Raw genomic sequence first — 8652 nt, 5'->3', positions numbered from 1 at the left:
TCATGTACGATGGTGCTCCTGCACATCTCAGTCGAAGTGTTCGTACGCTTCTCAACAACAGATTCGGTGACCGATGGACTGGTAGAGGCGGACCAATTCCATGGCCTCCTCGCTCTCCTGACTTCAACCCTCTTGACTTTGAAATGATAATTAAATGGACACCCTAGCTGCAAATAGGCGTTGATGTACTTCATTGGGGACATGTTGAAAATGTGTGCCCCGACCGGGACTCAAACCCGGGATCTCCTGCTTACATGGCAGACGCTCTATCCATCTGAGCCACCGCGGGCACAGAGGATAGTGCGTCTGCAGGGACTTATCGCTTGCACGCTCCCCGTGAGATCCAGATTCCCAACATGTCCACACCACTACATTCGTAGTGCGCCTAATAGATGTTTGCCCATCATACTCATTACTCGTGGCAGATTGACTTTCATTTATGGGGGCATTTGAAAGCTCTTGTCTACGCAACCCCGGTACCAAATGTAGAGACCGTTCGTGCTGGTATTGTGGACGGCTGTGATACAATACGCCATTCTCCAGGGCTGCATCAGCGCATCAGGGATTCCATGCGACGGGTGGTGGATGCATGTATCCTAACGAAGGACATTTTGAACATGTCCTGCAACAAAGTGTTTGAGGTCACGCTGGTACGTTCTGTTGCTGTGTGTTTCCATTCCATGATTAATATGATTTGAAGAGACGTCATAACATGGAAAGTAAGCGTTTCCGGACACATGTCCATATAACATATTTTCTTTCTTTGTGTGTGAGGAATGTTTCCTGAAAGTTTGGCCGTACCTTTTTGTAACACCCTGTATAAATAATTAATAGGAGAAGTTGGGCGTTTTGGCTCCTAGCACCCGAATGTGCCGACTAATCAGAAGCAAGTTCATTACAAACAGCGGACTCTCCCACGGGACTTGTACATACTGTACCATCTGTCGTTTGTACTTCACTCCACTTTTGTGCCATATGCTACTTAACGTGATTCAAGCTGTATCAAGGCGAGCTTCTAGCAAAATAAAATACTTTCAGCCACATAGAGTAGACGCGTATTGTCAGTCATATACAATCGCTCTCTCGATGAAAGATCCGTACCTAGAGAGTGGAATGTTCACAGATTACAACAATTAAGAAAGGATACAGGAGTAATACGCTGAACTAACGACGTCGATTTGTAATAGAATTGTGGGGCATAAAGCGTGTCGAAAATTATGAATTACCTCGAAAAAAAACTTTCTGTTGACTAACAGATATCACGGATTCAAAAAATAAAGTGCGCAACACAACCAGCCCTTTATTCTCGTAAAGTAAACAATGCTGTCTGCAGAGGATCTCAGACTGTTTACATATTTCTGGAATTCCAGGCAGCTTTCATTACCATACCTCACAAGCTGCTTCCAATGAAATCGCGGGCCTATGGAGTATCGTCTCAGTTGTTCGGTTGGAATCCTGATTTCCTGTCACAACGGTCGCAGTCTTAGTAAGTAACTGGAGGGGGGTGGGGGGGTGGAGGGTCATCGACAAAAACACAAGTGATATCTGGCACTCCCCGAGGGAAATGTATGCCTTCAGCTGCTCCTAATGTAAATGATTTAGGAGAAAGTCTGAGGAGCCTTCATAGATGATTTTCAGATGATGCTGTCATTTACCGTGTACTAAAGTCATCAGAAGATGAAAAGCCAAAATTAATTAAAGTGTGGGAATAGATCACAATCACGTAAAAGTGAAACTGTAACGATCACACAGATAATGTTGTGGCTAAGCAGAACATTTAAAAGGTTTAAAAAATCCACGAAAGCGACTGCCTACGCTACATTTGCCCGTCCTCTGCTAGACTACTGATGTCTAGTATCGGATATTTACCGGAGAGAACTGACGCAGCACATCGAAGAAATTCAAAGCAGGGAAGTTAGTTTTATACTAATACGACATAGGGTAGAGAGTATTACGGATGTGATTCACAAATTGGCCTGGAAATAATAATCTGTTGATACCCACTTACGAAGGTCCGAAGGTCGAAATGATCATAATAATAAAATAGGAAAGATCCGAGTCAACACGAAAAGATTTGTGTCTTCGCTTACCTGTACGCTTTTCTAGAGTGGGACGGCAGCGGAACGGTGTGAATATGGTTCGATAAATCCTTTGCCAGGTACGTAAGTGTGAACTGCAGAGTACTCACACACATCTAGACGTAAATCAGTCAACAACGCGGCAAGCAGGAAGAGTGTTGCTCTGGCCCATCCCATGAAGATGCAGTTGCCTTAAGTTGTTGCTCCAAATGCACTGCAAATGTATCGTATATTATAAACAGCAGGTATAGGCCTGCATGACTTCACTGCAATACGTGTACGAATGTGTCAATAGATTTCAACAACAATCATTATTAGCGTCGATTCCGTCTCGCTTTACGTGGTTCTTTTAACGGCGCTGCTTGACAGCTGGCTCTCACGTATGGCACTCTATTGGCTCGTAAAGCTCTGAACCTCAGCTTACTGAAAGTTCTTCAAACGCGCACGTATCTACTGCAGCGTTTACTATATCTAAGGATCTGCTGCAAGCTTGGGATAGTTGAGAGAAGTCGGTGACCATTTTGAGGGTATTCTGCTCTTGTCACGCATCGACACGGACGATAGGTCAAGTGATTCAAAATAGTACGTAGTGGATATTGAATTCAGCATCATACTTCATCGTTGAGCTGCCACCCTGAAACGCCAGGCTCTAAGTGACGAGCAGGTCGGAGTGGCTGAGCGGTTCTAGGCGCTACAGTCTGGAGCCGCGCGACCGCTACGGTCGCAGGTTCGAATCCTGCCTCGGGCATGGATGCGTGTGATGTCCTTAGGTTGGTTAGGTTTAAGTAGTTCTAAGTTCTAGGGGACTGCTGACCTCAGAAGTTAAGTCCCATAGTGCTCAGAGCCATTTGAACCATTTTGAACCTAAGCGACGAGAGCGTGGAAGTTAACTCTCTTTGAAGGGCTACTCAGAAGTAATTGTTCGGAAAACGCCAGAAATTTTCGAGTGTGCATTCTTTGAGTATAACCACTTTTAAGCGACGTTACTTGGCGTTGCAGATCCTTTCAACAGCTAATTTCTGCTCCGTTTTTCAGTTATGTCATAGTTTGCAATTACCGAGCTACTTATTGCAATTAAAGTTCTTTAATGCTCTCCACACAAATTAAAATAATTGGACTATGGACTTTTTTATTAAAAACATATCACCTTACAGTGGTCAAATTCTGTTAATGAGCGAGGTGACGCTGTGGTGACACAGTTAACGGACTAGTATTTGTGACAGCAACAGATAAAATCCGTTTCCATTTAGGTTGCTCTGACGTTTCCCTAGATCACCAGAGGTAAATACAGGGATGGCTCCTTCCTCTCTCTTTCCCCAAGTTCCAGTTTGTGCTCCGTCGCTAATGACTCGGTCGTCGACGCTAATTTTCTTGTATATCTGTCTTTACTATCCAGCTTCATATCGTAACAAATTGATGCAATTCAGCAACCTACAGCGTAACTAATTTGATAGTTAAGGTTTGCCCAGTAAACATCACAGCGACGATGTATCTGACGAACCCTGTAGTAGGCAGGATTTTAGCTTAGTTTTGTTTGTCTAGCTTGGACAGTTAACCTTGAGCTAATTTAACTATCAGATGCACTCTTACCCTTTAGATTTTGAATGAACTTATTTTCTCAACTCCGTCGTTAATGCGTTACCGCTTTACTGATTTAACTCCACAATGGTCCATTTCCGGTTTATGGTTATATAGCAAATTTTGCTCGATTCATCGTCCGTTATCATACTCTGACTTCATTTCTGTTAAACTGTCTCCATATGCTGTATCAGAACCATCTAGCAGGATAAATTGTTATTGCCACTCCTCTGTTCACAAGAAAAAAAAATCTACATTCTTTTGGGTTCACCTTGATGTTAGCTGAATTAAACAGAAATAACAAAAATAAAACAATAATAATCCTGGTCAAGACCTGCTACGAAGGCCAGTCGTACTCGATAGACTTAATGCTTCAATAATCACATTTAAAAATAATGTTACATAAATATTTCTTTCTTTGTGGACTCATACTTGCTGCCCTTATACAGGGTGGTTAGAAACAGACTGAAAAGCTTTTGAGGATGCTGCAGGGTAGGCTGTGATGGAAAACAATTGTTCAGAAAAAAAAATTCGATACATTCCGTCGTTCCGAGTTAATTGCCACTGAAGTTACCGGTAGCCAGTCAGTCCGCTGCCGCGCGCAAATTCAAGCGATCCGCCAGTCACAGGTAGGGTCCGTTGTCCTCATAGGATAGATTATAGCGCACGAAACTGCTCGACCTTACTGGCTCGGCTTCGATATTTACTGTCGCCACATGTTTAACTTTTGTATCGCTCTCTTGTTTGGATTTAGGAAACCAAACGAAGAATACGTTTGGCGAGAACATGCCTGGCGGGGTGCTCGATTTGCGCGTTTAACGGACCGCTTGACTAATTTCTATGCTAATGAACTCGGAATGAAGCAACAATAATTTGTCAGCACAATCGACCTTACAAGCTTTTCAGTGTTTCTCACCAACCTGTATCCCTTGCGTTTCCCACCTCAGTACAGTGCGTAAGTGCGCAGCCCATTAATCAAGTGTAGTGTCGTTTTCAGAACGTGAGATAGGGAGTGAGTAAGGCAACGATGTAAAATCATGTGACACACGAAGTTGTGCGGTGAAACAAGTCTGAAGGACGAATCGCAAGGGAACTGGAGGCCTCAGTGATCCAAGGCCGGTGTATCACAATAGGGCCGCTAGCGGGAAAGATGAATATAACTCATACGTCAGATTTTAACGTGTTGCACGATATTAAGAACGTCAGAAAGGTCGCCACCGAGTATGTCCCGCGAATGCCCAGATCCGTTCAACATGTTGGAGTCGTGTCGGGATAATGTGGGCGACGTCTATAACCACCCAGTCACCATGGGCAGTGCTGGGTGTGTCACTACAACCCAAAGTAGAAGAAGCAAATCGAGCAGCGAAGACGACACCACCACCAAGTGTTCCAAGACGCAATGATGATCAGATAAGACGAAGCTGTGCTTTTTGGGACAGTCAATGTTGCGGCGCTAACAGAGTATGTCCGTAACAGACTAACATCTCAGGAGCTTACCACAGAACACTCCTGACGAGGTTACGTAAGAGCGTCGACATGAAGCTTCGCGGAAAGCTGTCCAAGGATGTGTTTACATTACACGTCGACGACCCACCTCATTGTGCACGGGATCTAGTCCCATCTCTTGCCTCTTTGGACTATCAAATTTAGCTTCACTCTCACTCCACGCCGACCACCACTACACAATGGCCTGAAATGGCACCTGATGACTTGTAGCGTGTAGAGACTAAAAAGATAAAAGGTAAAACGAGGAAAGGAAATGTGGACTGCAACAGCTTGCAGCTGGATGCTCAATGAGATGATTTGGCTTCGGGCATCATCCCGGATGGGCAACATGATTCCCGCATGAAATGTAATGCCATCCTGGGGAGGAGGGGGGTGGGAGGAGGTCAAAGTGGATCAGAAGGAAACGCGAGAGGTCAAAGCAGTCGCAAAGACGCAATGTTCTGTCTTGGAGGCAGAGAACAACCGGGCACTGTGATTCTAAGAGCAGCTGTAATTGATCCTTGGATCGTCTTGCTGGGGTGGGAGTCGTAATGAGGAATGAGAAGGAGGGAACAAAAGAAGGATATTCAGCTCTATGACTGCCGAGTGTCTGCCTTCGAAGACTCACTCCCACGGGGTGCCGAGGCTGGAGGATCCTGTTCCATGAAATCTAAAGGGGCGTCGGCATTCTTCCTGGGCTGGCTGTGGATTCCAAGGCAGAAAAACGCTAGGTGGTGCGCACCTGTGAAATGGAGGGCGGCAGGGTTACGCGACGGCACCGTTCAAGAGTATCTCTAGTTGGGGATGGAGCACGTCGTTTGCCTCTGTTCTATTTCTTAGAGCCTTTACGGCTGGCAGAGGATCAGACTTGTAATGTTTCCATAATATGTGATTCAATAGGCGTAAACTACGTTATAAAATGCATTTTAATCACCAGCCTTTTATTTGTCCCATTTGTCATCTACTGGTTTCGGTTATTAACCATCATCGAGGATGTATGTTGCAACTGATTGGTTGTTAGCTAATCTGATGTACCCTACACCCTGGATGATGGTTAATAACCGAAACCAGTGGATGACAAATGGGGCAGTTAAACAGCTGAAAGTTAAAGTGAATTTTATAGAAGACTGTGACGTTTGTTTGCTGGAGGGACGTTAAAAGTCTTCACAGGAATATTCCTTTAGTCCTTTCCGGCCTGCCTTCCGTGTAGCAGGTGATTTCGCCACGGAGGCGAATATTTGACGGCGCAGTTGTGGGAGAAAGAGACGGCGATGCTACCATGATACTGGGCGATTTCACAACCGCAGTACTGAATTGGTCGTCTCAAGTCCGTGTGGCTACGTCCTTCATGGAACGAGGTATAGCAACAATGGCACTAAAGTGCCGGATGGCAAAATGCAGGGCTTTCGATTATCGATCAACTTGCGAGCGAGGGGGTAGGGTATTGTTTGCTTCCCCTGGATGGTTTGAGCGCCCCGATCATCGAGATACACGGTTCATTCTCGAGACGGCGTGGCATGGTAGCCATTGCAATTGATACAGTAGGGAGACGGAAGCGGTAAATCACCCATTTGATCATCTCTACCCCAAGTAATACTCTCGGACGCGTTCTGACAGGTCAAGCGAGTGTGGCTATAACCTTGTCTCAGTACCGGCATTCTTGAACACTTCAAACCAGGCTCTGCTGCAATTCTTCCGACGGGTGTCCTTGGACTTTGCTAAACAATTCCAGAAAACTTGGTGGCATCTTCAGAAATAACCAGAGATTTCGTGCGACAACATTCCCGGCTGGATCATCAGCCACACTGCCTGCTTGTTGCAATCTTGCGAATAACTTGGTAACGGTTTCCGTATCGGGTGCTTTTGAAGTACTGAATGGTGTTTGAATTGCGGGCGTTGTTGCCGTAAGATAGCGTTCTACCCAGTTTTATTAAAGTACTAGAAAAACATATGTAATGGAATACATTCTTTCAGTCTCTTTCTACCACGTTTCAACTGTTGAACTGATCTTTATGAGCTGCTGAGCACTATTGATATGCACTACGTATTGTCATTACTGTATTTTGAACTATTTCGAAATTTCTGTATAACTTCTGTATATTATTATTACAGCTTTCACAATAAACATACTGCTAGTTATGCTTATCCATCTATCTTAAATTTAAAGTCAGTGACTCCTTCGTTTGACGCACTGTACCTCCAGCAGTGTACTGGCAACAAACTTTTAGCGTACACAATGCGTCAAATTACCACTGGCAGCAGACCTAAAAGCAAAGTGCTCTCGACAAATGAGACACCGCAGAGAGCTTCCCCTAGAGTACGCTAGACGGGAACGCGGTATGCTGTTTACCGTAATGCAGAATATGAAATGGGGTTGCGGACTGCGTCCACTCTGTGGGCGCGACTGCATGCCGTGTGGGACGGCAGTATCGCATGTGACGACACGGTGCGGAACAATAGCGCATTTCACTTGTCACCGCCGCCGCCACTACAAAGGCTGAGGGGTTTTGCATCAGTACGCCTCATTCCGCTGTCAACCCCGTGTGCGATTCGCTCACGGGACGAGCTAATGAAATTTGGCAGACGCCTAATGCGGAATTCGTCTGTTTTTCTGCCGAGTTGATCGTACCAATTAATTCCTCGCTCTCCAGTAATGCTGAGTCGCTCCTATAAACGAGTTCGTGGAGGAAAAAAAGTTTAAAAGTATTCTACAGCGTAGAATTAATTAAAGCACAGAACAGCTCGTGTCACGCATTATTATCGTTGTGAACAGCGCGCCTGCCGACTGTATCACAAAAGTTCATCTTTCACTCCCGCTTTATTACAGTAGGGAATATTAACTAGAATAATTTGATAAGCGTATATCAGGTTTCGCTTTTCACAATCGGACAAAGCGAGTCAGAAATACCAGTAATAAGCGCTTGTCACGTGATACTGTATTACGAACATGCATTTAGAGACAATAAGATTGTGGCTAGTTTAAAATGAAACATTATTTGTGATATAGTGCATTCTGATATGGAATAATGTTGAGCTAGGTGCTTACTCTTCTCGTTACTTGTTACCTACGTTTTATGCCGTATTAATTTTACCTTCGTAGATAAATTCACCCCAAACAGTACCCAGCTGTTCCTGAGAAGGTGTGTATAATTTTCATTACGCGTCAGTTAGTGAATAATGTAAAATGTCGGAAGCAGAGATATTGGCACGCATGCAGAAGCCTAGCAACACACATTCAGTTGAAAAGATAACTCCCAGAGTGTGAATGTCGACGTAGAAGGCCCAAGGGACTGCGAAACTGATACGATAGTCAATGAACATAGCCTATAATTAGACGTCTTTAGGGACAGGAGAATGAGCTAAACATATATTGGAAACGGTTTCTGTCTTTGGCGTATGTGACCTCTGGTCATTGTTCGGCTTCTATAGTTGCGAGTGGTACAAATGGCTCTAAGCACTAAGGGACTTAATATCTAAGGTCATCAGTCCCCTAGACTTACTACTTAAACCT

The 8652-nt window shown here is 44.6% G+C and overlaps 1 non-coding gene across 1 annotated transcript; it reads right to left on the bottom strand.

Moving 5' to 3' along the window:
• Nucleotides 1-215: 215 nt before the first annotated feature.
• On the bottom strand, nt 216-290 carry Trnat-ugu. The gene has a single exon. It is a non-coding gene; the product is annotated as a tRNA-Thr (tRNA).
• Between the last annotated feature and the right edge of the window lie 8362 nt (nt 291-8652).

The sequence above is a fragment of the Schistocerca piceifrons genome, chromosome 1 (assembly GCF_021461385.2).
Source record: "Schistocerca piceifrons isolate TAMUIC-IGC-003096 chromosome 1, iqSchPice1.1, whole genome shotgun sequence".
In the NCBI taxonomy this organism is placed as follows: domain Eukaryota; kingdom Metazoa; phylum Arthropoda; class Insecta; order Orthoptera; family Acrididae; genus Schistocerca; species Schistocerca piceifrons.
This window is presented reverse-complemented; position numbering and strand designations above follow the sequence as displayed.